The 17,295-nt window shown below is 36.8% G+C and overlaps 1 long non-coding RNA gene across 1 annotated transcript; it reads right to left on the bottom strand.

Annotated features, from left to right (window-relative positions):
- Positions 1-10,194: 10,194 nt before the first annotated feature.
- Positions 10,195-17,274, bottom strand: LOC131536214 (uncharacterized). Its single transcript, XR_009269895.1, has 4 exons — positions 15,720-17,274; positions 14,172-14,695; positions 11,323-13,369; positions 10,195-11,068 (listed from the first exon to the last, which is right to left on the bottom strand). It is a non-coding gene; the product is annotated as an uncharacterized LOC131536214 (long non-coding RNA).
- Positions 17,275-17,295: the final 21 nt, after the last annotated feature.

Below are 17,295 nucleotides of genomic sequence, written 5' to 3'. Positions count from 1 at the left end.
TTAAGTTTCAGTTAACTCCACTGGTGATGACACATTAAATAATCCTCTCATTAAACCACCAAACAAAATTATGAGAAACTGAAATGGATGTCGTTTCACCAGGACACAGAGACAGACTCATCTTATACATGTCAACCTAAACAAGATAAACTCATCTCATACGTCAGGAGTGACATAATGAGTTGTCGCTCACAACAAGATGAAAAAACAAAAGAATAATTCCATTGTCATAGGAACAAAAGTGCAAAACAAAGTTTCAATTCAACCGGCTTCATCTAGTGTGTCAAAAAGTTCATGTTGGACCCTGAGTATGTGCATGGAAAGTCTGTTAAATCAGTTACACAACAAAAACGGGACTATTTTGTGGTTGCATCACTGAAACTAAAGATCTGCCAACAAAAGTGAAACATCAGAGATGCCCAGCTAAAAAGCTCCAGCAGAAACTCTCCTGCCCTGACCATCAGCTTCCTGTGCAGGCAAAGGTCAAGCAGACAGGCCACATTTGGCAGTTTCTTGAGTTCGTCTGCTCTGGGTACTTTTGTGTTCCATCACGGAGGCGAATCAGGTTTGTCCCTCTGAGTTGTGGTGAGATCAAAGCACGTCTATAGGTTAACGTGTTAAATACAAGATGGGTGTTGTTTTCTTCACTTATAGCAATGACAGTTTTCTGACTAAGTCTCAACGAGCTCATATGTCAATCGTGAGCACTGATTGACGATGGCACGTCTGCGTGCAAACCGCTTTGACGGAGACCAGAATTTCGACAGGACGTCAAAAGCGACACACATTGGGTCTATCAGTTTAACCATGAAGTCTCACAAACACACGCCTTTGAGATTCATTGAAGAGTTCAGACGTCTTCCGGAGACAGACCGTAGGCTGCGTATCGACCGATCTCACTTCCACCGCGACCACAACATCCTGCTGAAAGTCCTGTATGTCAGGAAGCCGTGTCTGTATTATCAGTGCATCGACTGAGAGGTTAACGCTGACTGAGGGGATCGAGTCTGACTCATTTGTACTCAAAGTTTTCATTTCCCAGGATTCCTGAGGGACGGGCGTCAAGACCAATGCTAATTACCAGTTAACATCACACCACATCTTGTTCCCGTTGATACTTCGGTCGTCTTTTTGTGATTAGTAAGGCGCGAATCATTTAAATTCACTCACCGTCAGGCCATCCAAGATGTAGATGAGTTTGTTTCTTCATCAGATTTGGAGAAATGTAGCATTACATCAGTTGCTCATCAATGGATCCTCTGCAGTGAATGGGTGCCGTCAGAATAAGAGTCCAAACAGCTGATAAAAACATCAAAATAATCCACAAGTAATCCACACCACTCCAGTCCATCAGTTAATGCCTTGTGAAGCCAAAAGCTGTTTGTAAGAAACAAATCCATCATTAAGACGTTTCTAATTGAGCTTCTGGCCAAAATACCAATCCAGTAAAAAGTCCATTTGTTATCTCTCACACCAAATCCACCCACATATTTGTTTAGAACTGTTTTGGCTTGTTAACTGTGCAGATTTCTCTCCTGATTCAGATAAGACGATGTTTCCGCAGGAGAAAGCAATATTATGGACTTGCATTTTAGCTGAAATCGACGCTTTTAATGAGGTTTTTTTTTTTTTTTACAAACATGCATCTTTTGTCTTTATAAGTTGTTAACTGATGGACTGGAGTGGTGTGGATTACTTGTGGATTGTTGTGCTGTTTTTATCAGCTGTTTGGACTCTCATTCTGACGGCACCCATTCACTGCAGAGGATGCTTTGGTGAGCAAGTGATGTAATGCTACATTTCTCCAAATCTGATGAAGAAACAAACTCATCTACATCTTGAATGGCCTGACGGTGAGTACATTTTCAGCAAATGTTCATTTTTGGGTGAACTATTTCTTTAAAATGTTAAAGTCATCATGTCTGAACTTCCAACATCCCAAAAGAAGTGATGAATTTAACATTCAAAAGATCAGAGGAAGAGATAGATGTAGGGGAAAAGCGAAGAAGGTGAACAGACAGAGCTGAGTAATTACCGGTGCTTGTTAAGACTCATTACAGTTGTGTTATGGTTAGTTAGTTGCTCTTTATAGTTCCTACAGCTCTGCTGCTCTTTAATGAGACGAGCTTGTAAAAACTGTGTTCAGAATGAAATACTAGTCTGCTGCAAACTCCTTTATTTTATAAAATTCCTCTATTTTGTACATGCAACTTAGCTGCTTGTTTTGTATATTAACAAAAAAACAACAACTTTTTTTACCTTAATTTGAACAAATCTAAAGTCATTACAGACGCTGCACTCAAATTATGACTTTTCTGTCAGATCTTTCTGATTTGACTTTAATGCTCCATAACAAAATATTTGAACACAGCTGCAGTGCATCCTGGGAAGTCAAGTGTTCTTCCATGCTGATTCACAAATGTTTAGTGTGCTATAGGCAGTTGCTAAGGTGTTGAAGTGGTTTTGTTGCTATGCAGTTTCTTGGACATTTTGGGTGGTCGATAGGCATTTGATAAAGTGTTGAAGTATTTTTATGACACCTCAAACGCTAAAATGTCAAAAGTAAAAGTACACATTTTGAAAAGATATGGGCACCTCTAAAATCAAAGTATGTACTATAAAACAAAATATATTACTCACCTTTTTACATAATCCTCCCTCTCTCTTAATTTATTAATTTAATATTTTATTTAATTATTTACTACTATTATCAATTGAGGTTTAAAAGTATTATTTGAGTTACTTACTAGAAAGTAGATGTCATAAGAGTTTTCATATGAATACGTGACTGTGTTCTGTATTTTTTATTTTGTCTCTGTTTATGTATGTAATTGTTATTGTTAATTTTTATCATTTATTTATTTCTTTACTTTTATTTTTTAATGTCTTGATGGAAGGTATTACCACAAAAGCAAAAAAAAAAAAAAAAGTGACCGGAAGAGAAAGTAGAAGGAAAAATGAGAAATAACTATTGGTAAAAAATATGTTTTCAAAGGAAAAATTCACTTGTACAATGGTATTAAATGTGTTTTTGAATTGAAAGACACAATAAACTTAAAAAAACAAACAAACACTGAAATCCAATTGCAATTCTTCATCCTGTTTACTATCTCAATTCAAATTCAATCCAAATACAGAAATCAATTCTGAATGCCGCACAGCCCTGATGACCTCATTTTATATCATTCAAAATCCATTTTCGCATTTTCGGTCCAATCTTGGGTAAAAATTCAGCCAATCTGTGCCAAAAGATGAGCACTTTGCATTATGGGATACAGTGTACAGCGCAGTGTGTTCTAATACGCTACTCTGAATTCACAAATCATCAACATTCTTAAAAATAACAGAACCTTCTTATCAGGAATTCAAACCTTCCAGAGATTCTCTATGACAGCAGACTGTCAAACCTTTTAGACTGAAACCGGGACGTTTGTTTGTGGTGTTTTTGCACAAGAGTTGAAGGGAGGTGACTCGGCATGTTTGAGATGTTAAAGATGAGTAGTCTTTGGCCAGATAACCCACTAACACACTTAAGCAAACGGAGGTGATGGGTGGTGATGGCTGAATTTAACCGTTTGTTCTGTTCAGACCTGAGCTCCGGTAGCGCTGTTTCTCAGGGCGTTGCTTAAAAACGTTCATGTCCCATAGCTCCTCGATGGCTGATACTAACCAACAGTCACACCTTCATCCAGAAGATCAGAGAGGGAGCGTCAACCTCAGACTGAAATGAGTCGTCACTTCTCATATTAGTCATGAGCTGCAGAACAACACAAAGAAAGAACAACTTCGAAAATTACCTGTAGTCAGTGGTGGACGAAGTACACAAAATCGAAGTACTTGAGTGAAAGTACAGATATCCTAATAAAATATTACTCCAGTAAAAGTATTAACTACTCCTTACTTCTTTTTATTGGATATTTGAGTCCTCGCTGATCATGTCTTACGAGTTGGTGATTGGTTCACATGTAGTGTCGATTACATTCATTGGTGGTGACTGTTTTTAAATGTCTTGTCTGTAACAGCAGACACAAGCTTGATGAAGGTCAGTGGACCGAAACGTCGCTGTTTTTTGTAATAAATTTCTAGATTTAGCATGGACCGATAGTGTTTTTTCTTACGCACCTATCAATTTCTCAGGTGTGCTTGTGTTGATTCAATTTTACTCCAAAGTACAAAGGCATTTGATTTTTAATGTACTTAAAGGATTACATGTTTATTTTGTCATTTTAACTTACTTGCTTGTATATTTAATAATTTTATATAATATATTTTATATAATCCTACTGGTCAAAATATCTCGGAGGAGGGGGCTTGTCATACATCTAAACATTGTATTAAAATGTCAATTTAAGTCACTGATACTTGCAAAAAACAACTGCAAACACACATACAAACACACACACACACACATATACATTATATATATATATATATATATATATATATATATATATATCACATAATATTTAAAAATTATAGGAAAACGAAAAGTGTGTTGATGAACAATGTAGGCTACTGTAAAAACAAACACCACAGGCCAAAACAATATAAACATAATACTTTGAAACTCATTTGAAACTGCTTTGGCAGCGGGGAAGATGCATGGGCGTTTATTTGCGTTATTTTAGTTTTCACGCCGTTGAGGCGATTGATACACAAATGTTCATACAGTGGGCTTGAACAGCTCACCCTTTTACAGCAGATTTAGTTCACAAACAACTGACGGTCGTGACCTAAATATGATTTCCCTTTACTATAATCAATCCTAAAATTCGTCATTAGTAAATAACCTTTTGCGTCATCAGTCACACACACACACTGAAGCTCCGAGGATCTCACGCTCATTTTGAGTTAGACTCGTGAATCCACCGAATTGTTAACTGGAGACTTGCTCTGACAAGGGCTGCGTTTCCTAAAAGGATCGTAAGCTTAAGTACATCGTAGACCCATTGAAACCAATGGAGCTACGATCAACTTAAGCTTACGATGCTTTTGGGAAATGCAGCCCTTTCAGAGCAAGTCTGAATCAGCGAGAACAGCTGCAATCCGATCAGTCCAGTTCACAAATGAATCGTTCAGGTTATGTCTACATTAATCCGGATACATTTGAAAACAGCTTTTTCGTTTTAAAATGCTCTCCGTCCACACTAGCGTTTTCAAGCATTTTCCAAAAGTTTCTCACCCACACTGAAATGTCAGGAAACGTTAAATTTGCTTTATTGCGCATGCGTAAAGCCTCGAAAAAGCTTCACTGATGTGTTCAGGTCTCACTCACTTAACGACTGTGTGTCTGATCTAAAACGTTTTGATGCAAACAGCAATCGCGAGTAAATTTACTGTCACCTTTGCAGGACTGTGAAAAGAGTGTACAAAGTAACACATCTGTAGCAATAGTCAACTCGAAAACAGCGTTGCCAAATTTTTCCATTTTGGGGAGCTTTTCAAAAAGCTCTGCTTTCCTTGACAAAACACCGTCTCAGTGTGGACGGAAGGCCAGATCGGAGAGAAAAAGATGCTTTTCAAATGAAAATGTATTAGTGTGGACAAGACCTCAATACACTTTTGCGAAACGATTTAACAGGTTCACTGAAATGAATCAGCGCGTTCACGAATCGGATGCCGTTATTGCATCTTGGAGTAGCTGATGAGTACAAAGTATGATATTTTGCTTTGGAATGTAGTGAAGTAAAAGTTTCAAAAAAAAATACTCTGATAAAGTACAGACACTTGAAAAATGTACTTACAATAACAAAGTAAAAAATGCTTTGTTACTGTCCACCACTGCTTGCGAAATTGTTTAAAAAGACAAAGTTTATGCATGTTTTGATGTTCAGGACTGGCTCATTCTGCGGTGTGTTTGTAGAGTGTCGTCTACATTCTGACCTGCTATCAAGTACAATTATGAAGAATGCTTTGGGACTTTCTACAGCCCAACCAGTTCTTTTATTTAACCAGAAAAATGACCTTATTCTTCAATTACAAAAGCATTCCAGAGAGACTGGTGCATTGTGGGTGTCCATTACGGCCCAGCAGGCATCAGTGGGCGGCCGTCTTTGTAGGTCTCTGGATTAAGGGTGCGGTTGGATGGCAGATTCAGAGTCAGCGTTTGGGAACTGGACGACTGCCTGCCGAGAGAGTCAATGGCTGAATGCAAACTCATGTGGACGCGCTTCTCAAGAACATGTGCTCATTTGGACACCGTTTTGGGGAAAAGTGTATGTGAAATGAATAAATATGCATGTTAGATGCAAAGAGTGTCTGAGCAAAACTCAATGCCACAGTGCAGATTTTTTTTTTTTTTAATACACATTAACATTCAAATTCAGATATTGAACATTATGCAATCATGCATACAAAAATAAAACAGAACAAAAAGAACATGAAACAGAGACAAACAAGTGCAAAAATAAATACATGAAGAGTGTATTATTAACAATATAAAAATCAGCATAAGAATAATATTGGGAATAAAATATAAAAAATAATTAATTGTAAACTCACAAACTTTTAAAATCTTAATAGATTTCTCATTACAGAGTCTCTTGTGTTGTCTATATGCAGAACCATATTATGAATGGTAATTTGGTCAAAAATAAAAGTAAATTCATTAAATAAATCCACTTTTCCTCCTCTTTAGAATATTTACGCTGCTCTACAGTTGCTAGGATGTTCTGGATGGTTGCTAAGTGGTTGCTAAGGTGTTGAAGTTATTTTTAGCTTGTTGCTATTCAGTTCCTTGGATGTTTTATGTGGTCACTACATGGTTGAGTGGTAGCCAGGAAGTTGCTGAGGTGTTGAATTGGTGTAGCATGTTGCTATGCAGTCGCTAGGTGGTTATTAAAGTTTTTCAGTGTTTTTAGCTTGCTGTTATGCAGTTGCTTTGGTGGTTGCTATGCAGTTGCTGAGGTGTTGAAGTGGTTTTAGCATGTTGCTATGCAGGTGCTAGGGTGTTTTATGTGGTTGCTAGGGGGTTACTAAGTTGTTTCATTGTTTTTGTTTTGTTTTGTTTTTCTCATTGCAGTGCAGTTTCTTGGGCATTTCGGGTGGTTGCTAGGTGGTTTCTCAGGTGTCAGTGTGTTTTTTAGAATGTTGCTATGCAGTTGCTGGGTGGTTGCTAGGTGGTTTCTGACATGTTCAAAGTGGTTTAGCATGTTGTTATGCAGTTTATTCTACATATTGGCCAGTTGCTAGGTGGTTGCTAAGGTGCTGAAGTGGTTTTAACATGTTGCTATGCAGTTGCTTGGGTGTTTTGTGTGGTTGCTAAGGCACTGAAGTGGTTTTAACATGTTGTTATGCAGTTGCTTGGATGTTTTGGATGGTTGCTGAGGTGTTAAAGTGTTGGGTCACACTTTATATTAGGTGGCCTTAACTACTATGTACTTACATCAAAAAATAAGTACAATGTACTTATTGTGTTCATATTGTATTGCAAAACACTTTTACTGCTATTGAGGTGGATACGGGTAGGTTAGGGACAGGTTTGGTGGTATGGGTAGGTTTAAGGGTGGGTTAAGGTGTAAGGGATGGGTCAACAGTGTAATCATAAATTTAATTGCAGAAATTAATTACAGATGTAATTACATATATGTATTTTTAAAAATATAAGTACAATGTAAAAACATGTACGTACACAATAAGTGCATTGTATCAAATGATTAATTTAAATGTAAGTAGATAGTAGTTAAGGCCACCTAATATAAAGTGGGACCAAGTGTTGTTTTAGCATGTTGCTAGGACATTTCAGTTGGTCGCTAAATGGTTGCTAAGGTGTTGCTATGCAGTTGCTATGTGGTTGGCAATGTGTTGGAGTGGCTTTAACATGCTGCTGTGCAGTTACTAGAGTGTTCTGAGTAGTCACTATGTTGTTTAACTGTAGCTAGGGCAGTCTGGGTGCCCGCTAGGCAGTTGCTAAGGTGTCCAAGTGGTTTTTCTGGATGGTTGCTATACACACAAGTGTCCAGGTGAAAAAGCCTGATCACTTGGTGGTTTTGAAAAGAGATTCAGTCATTAATGAAAGCAGCTTACATGAATGACTGTACAAACTCACAGAACACTGTGTGTGTGTGAGTGTGTATGTGTCAGATTAGATCAAAAGCAACTGAAATAAGCAGTTTGAGTTCACTGGAATTGTAATCAGAGCAATGTGATCTTACCTGTATGTGTTTTCTGTCTGGATACACTCTGAAATATATAAAAGGATGTATTAATTATTCATTTATTGAATGTATCAGAGTATATCCAAGCATAAAAACATCTTTGCGTGCTTGAACTACACGTTATGCTATAATACTTATGAAAACTAATGAAATCACGTTGGACAGAGATAAAAAAAGAAAAAAAGAAAAAAAAGAGCTCTGTGTGTGTGTGTGTGTGTGTGTGTTTCTCTGTGAGTTTCCTTCACCTGATGACCTCCTCCCCACCAAAAACAAATCTTCAAAGTCTGAGTGCGGGTCAGCATAGATGTAAATGCATCGATCGACTATTTCTGTTCTCCTGCCGTCTCAAAGAGCTGGCACACATTCAGACAGCTTCGCTCAGAGAGAAGCGAATCACTTTCCTCGAACCCTCATGGTCGCTTCTAAGACAAAAGAACCACTAAGAACTAAACTGGGATTATGGGTCACCCATGAAAAGTAGAGTGGGCGGTTCTGACGCGGGTATCTTAAAGAGACAATTCAAAATTAAATTGTCAATCATTGAATCACCTCATGTTGTTCCAAACCCATATAAATTATTTTTTTTTTCTGTGGAAAACAAAAGAATATGTTTAGTAGAACATTCATGAATGTTTTTTTATGTATTACATTGTCTCTGCACTATATTTAAAGTGTGTTTTCTATATAAATCAACCCTTCCAGTAAGTAGAGCACATCTACAGACAGATATTACAGGTAGAACTAATGATCCTTGTGTAACAAGTGATCCACTTACTGCATAATTATTAAACATTACCCAAGATTATCTGCTCATAATCATGCTAGATTTAAGACTTTAAGCTTTCTTAAATCTCGTTAAACTCAGATTGAACTCAACAAAAGTTCAAAACCTTTTCATAAAGAAACACAACAGTTACAGTTTATCCATCTATCTGTCTGTCTGTCTGTCTGTCTATCTGTCTATCTAAATGTATTATCTATAGTTGTCCTAAGACAAGAATGGTTATTGTTTTGGTTTTAGGACAACTTTGATGAAAGGTTTTGATCCACTTCAAATGTTGACTACTGTATATACACTATATATACACAGTATATATTGTCTATATTATATATTGTGTTTTTTTTTGTTGCTATTTTGTACATTGCCTATTTGTATATTATTCTTTTTTTATCTGTGTCCTGTCCTGTTGCAGTCTTTCTGTTGCACTGTAGAGCTTCTGTCACTATAACAAATTCATCGTATGTGTAAACATACCTGGCCAATAAAGCTCATTCTCATTCTCTCATTCTCATTCATACATGTACAAACATACACACACGTGCGTGTTTGTTGCATACATGAATTATCCTGAATTATTGATCTTGCCTTTCATTTACATCTGAAGAGAATTTCACTGCATTTTATCTACACTACATATCACACTTGCATCATAGGAGAAAAAATGTAAGAAGGTTGAATCCATGCTTGAAAAGCTCCTGTTTCAACATCTCCACAGGCCTCTTTCTTTGTGGCTGGTGATGCTGTTCTGGACCACCATGTGAACAATGCTCCTGTTCCATTCAAAATAATCTTGATTGTCCACCTGAATGATCTCAAACTTAAATTCTGAAAAATGTTTGGAAATTTACTGTAAATAGCTGAAGTTGTACCAGGAGGATTAAAAATCTGTACTATCAATAATCATAGTGTAACACTTAAAGTCTTAACACTTAACGGATCATGTTTTCTGACTACAGAAATATAAAAATGTGTAAACGAGAACAGTTTTATTGGGACTTTAGCTGTAAGAATAGGCTGTATAAAAGGATTATGAATGCAAAGGGATGATTCGACATGATGGCGTCATGAATATGCTAATTAGAGCATGACATTATCTAGCGACTTTTCAAGCAGGTTTTAGCTACTTTTCATTGTCCACACACTGCAACAATGTCACAGTGTTTCATTTGTCACGACTTAAACAACCAGCGAATGATTTAGAGCAACCCTAAATATTAAACTGACACCACAAACTATCTGAACAGACACAGACAGACGAAAGCAGGACATTATTTTTATTTATTTTTTTGTGATCAACTTTTTATTTTCTCCAAATCAACAAAACAACATCCACTCAAACAAACAACAGGGAGGTGGGGAGCAACAGACACACAATCAACAATTTCAGTTTCAATTTGTAGTAAAAAGGACAAAACAGAATTCACATGAGTCCATAGACTGACAACAATCGGACATTCCCAAAACATGTGGAGAAAAGTACCTGCTGATACAGTGTTACAGATATGACCGTTATAGGTCGATTGCAGTTTCATTTTAAACCTCTTGTAAGGAGTTATGTATTCTCTATGGATGACTTTGAAATAAAGCAGGACATTATTGTGTGCTTGTTGCTCTGGGCAGAGGTGTTGCTCATGTAAACTGCTTCACGGAGAGCCGATCTGTGTCTAAACATGTTATGAAATGCCTTCATTCCTTGGTCTGTTAAGCACAGTATGGAAAAAACACACACACTCCTACAATAATGCTATGTCTATTGTTCATTAGGTTCGGCAGAAACTTCTTCAGATCAAGAACGATTTTTGGCTCTGATATAGATGTTTGGAAAGGAATAATATCCTTGGTTCTTCAGATCAGCACCAGATCAGATGATTTCCAAAGAACTAGAAAAAAAGTATTCTTCCATGACAGCAGACTGATAAAACGCGTGCTTTATGCTGATCAGCAGCAGGATGTGTATGTGAGTGTGTTTACCATCTGGTTTTGAGGAGCTTCATCGTCATATTTATATCTCTCTCTCGTTATCAGTTCTTCATCATCGCTCATTATCTCGCCCTCTAGATGAATTATGACGTCAGCCTCCGCACGAAGGTCGTGACCCCTCTTTCCTGCAGACACATTGGGATTCCCTGAACTGACAAAAAAGCACAGAAATGTGTTGAGCTACACAAATTCAGTATCACACAACATGTTTCATAATAAGAAGTTCTTGCCTTTAGCACTATAATAACTAATGCAATCCTCAGATTACTACACCCTATTATTCACACGTCATGTGGCCTGTTTGTCTTGTTAAATTCACTTTTGCTGCAGTTTATGACATTAAACTTCAGACAGAAGCTTTTTAATGTCTAGTATCTAGTTCAGACACCTTCTGACGACACTTACTGGAATGAACGGATGATTCCTCAGACTGGAATGATCACCTGTCAAAAACAGACCTCGATCAATTAATCTTGTCTGCACTCAGACAAACAGATTGTTCCAAACCCTTGGGAGATGTGTGGATAAATGGGAGAAAAGGGTCTTTCTTGGAATGTGAGAACTTATTTTAACTTATTTTAACTTTTTGGAGTTCCGTGTCATGAGTGAGACTACAAAAGACGCGTGACCAATCGTCAAAGTTGTCAGTCTAGAGCAAGTTTACATAGAAAAACCATAGACTGTATAAAAAGATGGACGACGTGTCTCTACTTCCTTCCACTATAGAAAAGTGAAGCGAATGCAGCTCAGTATGGCCGCTGCCATCTTGAGAAAATTACGTCATTTGGAGCCAGAGTCTGCGCAGTAGAGATTCGTTAGGAGATTCGTTAGGAGCCAGAGTCTGCGCAGTAGAGATTCGTTAGGAGATTCGTTAGGAGCCAGTGTCTGCGCAGTAGAGATTCGTTAGGAGCCAGTGTCTGCGCAGTAGAGATTCGTTAGGAGCCAGAGTCTGCGCAGTAGTGTCGTAAGGTGGAGCCACGGAATCAAACTCCTGCCCAAACTCCCGCAGACCCAATCAACCATAACGACACGCCCCGTTTTTATAGCATCAAATTACTAGCTAAAATGAAACTTATCACAAAAACTAACAATTAAACATATATCAGCGTGATAACAACTACCTTAAATGACCAAAACCATATTTCGGAAAATTGTATTGGAAGTGTAATTTTTTTTTTTTTTTATTCTGACTGATGTCCCATTTGTTTACATGGAGAGGGCGGGGTTTATGACCTGTACTGCAGCCAGCCACCAGGGGGCGATCAAAGAGCCCGTAGCTTCACTTTTCAGGACGCGTGAGACACACCCGAGACAAACAAATGGAACAACAGCGCAGTGGAACGCAAAAACGCGAGAGTGGAAAAAAATGTCCAAAGTCTAGAACAACGTTTCTTTTTTTTAACTTGAGTGCTTCGTTTTTAGAACGCATAAGGCGCGGCAAAAGACACGAGCGCAACAGCTGAAGCCCACCATAGCACGTGTTTACATAGAAAAAAATGAATGGAAAAGCAGCGCTTTTGAACTCAAACCTAGTTCTGTGTGAACATTTTTGTATTGTAAAAATATATATATATAGTTCTACTATAGTATAATGGAAAAATGCAAGAGATGCGTTTTTTAAAAGTTGACTTTTTTTATTTTTTATTTTTAACTTGTTATTTTTATTTTCTTTGCATACAAAAAGTATTCTCGTCGCTTCATAAAATTCAGATTGAACCACTGATGGCAGATGGACTATTTTGGCGATGGTTTTTTTTTATACTTTTCTGTGCCTTGACCATGTAATTTACTTGGCAGTCAATGGGACAGGGTTTGGAACGATATGGGGGTAAGTGATTAATGACAAAATTTTCATTTTGGGGTGGAGTATCCCTTTAATTTAAAAGAAGTTCATCTTTTGAAAAACCTTGTGGTTTTCAAATATGCTTCAAATCTCCAATAAAATAAGGTTTGTAAGCTCCTCTGGAGCTAAGACACCCATGAACAAGTGAAAAGATTAATTATAATTATATTTTATTGATTAAAAATAGATTGGTGAGGTTAAAAGTGGACTATTTTGCACAGAAATAGCTGGTGAGATGGACATTACTCATCATTAACAGGCTGTTAATTGCTCCATTTGTGTGGTCACTGCAGGTCAGTGTATTTCTGTCTTTACAATCTTACAAACGCTCTTCTGTGTGTGAGTTTCAGTGAAGCGTTGGCTCTTTGGACCTCTCTAACCCTCCGTCTGTCTGGTTGGCCGCCAGCCCTTGTTTTTCTGCTGACTGCTGGTTCGGTGTCCAGTGCTCTTCAGCGCCTCTCGAGCAAACATCTTGTGTTTTCCTGCTGACGCAGAGGCACAGTCGAGTCTGAGGGGAGACCTGTGATTGTCTGCACTCGCTGACCCCTGATTGGCCCTGACACCAGAGGTGAACGTGAGTCACCATCATCAAATGACCAATGTGTTCTCCTGATGAACACAGACACAATACAGCGGTTGTTTGAAGATGAAGTCACTGGCACCTTGAGGAATATGATATTTACAGCTAAGAACTGAGTATTTTAGAGAGAAAATACACTAATGTTCAAAAGTTGCTTCTTTTTTTAAAACTTTTTTGAAAGAAATGAATACTTTTATTCTGCATGGATACATTGATCAAAAGTGACAATGTTACAAAAGTTTTCTGTTTCAAATAAATGCTGTTCTTTTGAACTTTCTATTCATCAAAGAATCCTAATCTAAATGCATCATGATTTCCACACAAATATGAACTGTTTTCAACATTGATAATAATCAGAGGTGTTTCTTGAGCAGCAAATTGGCATATTATAATGATTTCTGAAGAATCATGTGACACTGAAGACTGGAGTAATGGTTCAGCTTTGATCACAGGAATAAATTTCATTTTACAATATATTCACAGTTACTTTAAATTGTAATAATATTTAACTATTTTATTGTATTTTTAATCAAATGAATGCAACCTTGGTGAGCAGAAGAGACTCTTTTCATTAAAGCATTAAAAAAAGTACTGACCCCAATTGGATTTTGGGGTCATCTGTTACTTTGACAGGCTTTGTGAGTTTCAATAGTTACATTTAGCAAATGAAAAGTAGTGCTGCATAAATATTTGGATATTTAGGAAATGGTATTTAGTGATGAGAGTTTTCTCAGCGTGTTTTGAACATAATTCTGCATCGGCTCACAAACACACACACACACACACACACACACACACACATTATACAGTCTCTCTGTCTCTTACTCTTACCGTAAATGTGATCTGGCCTCAGGCAGATCTCTCACACACGGAGGATCGGCTTACATTATTTTTACTGGCTCATATCCATGTCAACCTAAACACACACACATAGACACACATAAACACACACATACGATTGATAGTGGTTATTACTGACTATAGTCAACAGTAATAAAATACATTTCTAAAGTATAAAGGAACATATGTTTTGTGTAAAAATGATGGAAATCAGGGCCAAAGCAGGCGTTTTGGGTAGAATGAGACTTGCTGCCCTTCATCTGAATAAAATAAACAGTCAGCCAGAGAACTGCATGTACCAACCACCCGCGATCCAGGTAAACAACAACAGCACACTGACCTTGGCCTCATAACACACACACACACAGGTTCATCCATCTGTGTGGGATTTTTCATGATGCTTCTGCCACTGCTGTGCCAGTGTCCTCATGGCACAGTGCCACACACACACCTACACACACACACACACACATGCTGCCCGCTCCATCAGTATTACCGTGAACATCCAACCGCCCCTGCAAAAGTACCACAATTCAACTCAATGTCACAACAGTCTGACAAAGTCACGCACTTCTCCAGAAACACACTAAAATTAAATGCAGCAACACTGAACGCAGAAATCAGTCTCTGAACGCAGTGAAAGAGGGATTTTCAAAACGCTGTGTGGTTCAACTGCACCACACTGAGCAAAAACACTGCATATTACAATATTATTTTACATTTTATATACATTTCTAAAGTATTAAACAAATATTTTTATAAAATGTATAAATAATATTTAAATTATGTTTTAAATCTAATAAATATGTACAATATATACATTTTAACAGAAACATTCATTAATAATATTTAATAATAATAATATTTATTATTAATAAATGATTTTAAATGATTTAAAATATTAATGACTATAATTATTAATACTAAATGTTTATTCATTTATATTAATAATCATAAATATTAATAATACAGTTATATATAATAATACACACACACACACACACACACACACACACATATATAATCAAATGTAACAAAAACTTTCATTAATAATATGTATTATCTTAATAATAATATTTATTTATATTAATATATATTATCGGTGTTTTACATAAATACTCTTTATAAAATATAATGTTATATTTAATCATTTATTACAAGACAATACATAAATTCCTGCTGATAATCCTGTGTGTGATCCTTATTAACATTCATAAACACTATTAATACATGTATTTTTATAAACATATAAATACATTGTATAAAATGCTATTTTATATTTAACAAACCTTTATAATATTTATTATTTTTAGTAATAAATATTTATTTATATTAAAATCAATACATTATTATATATAAATACACTATAAAATGTAATGCTAAATTTAATCATTTATTAAAATAATAAATAAATGCAGAATTTCCTTCTGATAAACCCATGTGACCACTTCAAGGTCAGCTGTTGTCTCCAAAGTAAAACAGTCACTCTCTCTGGATCACAATTGCTGTAATAAAGCATCTGTAGGCTATCAGTTTAACCTGATCTCATGAAGCTCTAGGACAGATGGGACAGGTTACATTAACTCCCGAGCTGCTTTCAGGTGGGTGGAAATGAAGCCTGGCATACTGAACAACACACAGCAGCACAGGTGCGGAGCGGGACGTCAGCCGAACGTCTCTGAACTACCTGAGAAGACCAAAACGATCAAATATCACTCTGATTCATGTCAATGTACTGCCCTTGCTGTTTAATATGACTTTCCTACATCAAACAAACTCAAAAGGCCTTAAAGCGACTGACTAGGACTCCATTTCTGTCTGTGAAAACATGATATTCCCTCAAACCCTGCTGACAAAAACAATAGAACGCTGCCCAAAACACAATAGAAAATGTAATGGATTTAATGGTTATGATGGGAATTGTATTGGTTTTAATGGAAACTATAATGGTGTCTACTGGTATGTGATGGATTCTATTGGTGGGATGTTAAATCCTATTGGAAAAATGCCCAAAACAAACTACAAAATGAATTTTGTAATGGTTTTACTGGAAAAAGCTAATGGTTTTAATGGTATTTTAATGGAAACCATCTGAATTTCTGTGATGGTTTCTATTGGGCTTCTATTGTTTTGTTGTTGTTTTTAGCAGGGAAGTGACTATACAAAGTACAAATATGCTGCTAAAATTACTGACGTACCTTAAATACATTATTTACATACTTAAGAATCATTAATAGCTCACGTTAAATGTATAGGCCTAATTATGGAGCATCATTATATAGCTACATTATCATTACATACAGCATCACTATTCTACATCTGTAAAGCCCTAGAGCCGCAGTGGTTTGTGAAACAAAGCCTCTAATTTGACTGCAGAACCTGCATTTTGAGTCTAAATATCCAAACGATGAATAACCTATTGACCTGGTTTAGGAGACCGGCGTTTAAACTAATTATTGACTATTATAATACCATTAAAAAAGCATTTTCTGTATGTTTATTTCAATTTGGGATTCAGTAGATGTTATTTTGTCATTGTGTGTGGATTTCTGTCCTGTTCGCTTGTTTAGCAGGTGTTTCTCGCGAGTGTCGAGGACGCGCCTCTGCGCTGCAGTCCAGATAAAGTGGGCGGGGCAACTCACGCTCCCTCTGAGAGGAACGCCACGTCACGATGCCCATATTTGGACTGTAAACTTCCTACAGGAAGCGGGCGTCTGAGGGTCCCCGACGACCAGAGATTTACAGCGGCAGTGAATGTTTGCGGTCTGTCTCTTTTAATAACTTGCACATTCAGCAAGTTGAGAATTAACAGCTAGATTTTGATCTTCAAATCTGTTACGTAACCTGACGTTTTCTAGACATTTCTGTAGACATCAGAAAAAGAATACAGTAGCTAATAGATATCCTAAAATAAACAAAATTTGCTTTGATAGAAAACTCTTTTCGCGATGAAAAAAAAAATCTATTTCATAATAATGTAATTTTATCTGTTACATATTGTCTCTATGTTAACTCGTCCGCGCATCAAAATCACATTAACCCCTAAAACAACAATAAAGAACTTAAAAATTCACCAACAGAAGTCCAGCTATAAGCCTACCTGATAAATCCAACG

Source organism: Onychostoma macrolepis, chromosome 03 (genome assembly GCF_012432095.1).
Source record: "Onychostoma macrolepis isolate SWU-2019 chromosome 03, ASM1243209v1, whole genome shotgun sequence".
In the NCBI taxonomy this organism is placed as follows: Eukaryota; Metazoa; Chordata; class Actinopteri; order Cypriniformes; family Cyprinidae; genus Onychostoma; species Onychostoma macrolepis.
Note: the sequence above shows the minus strand (reverse complement) of the source record. Positions and strands in the feature narration are given on the sequence as shown.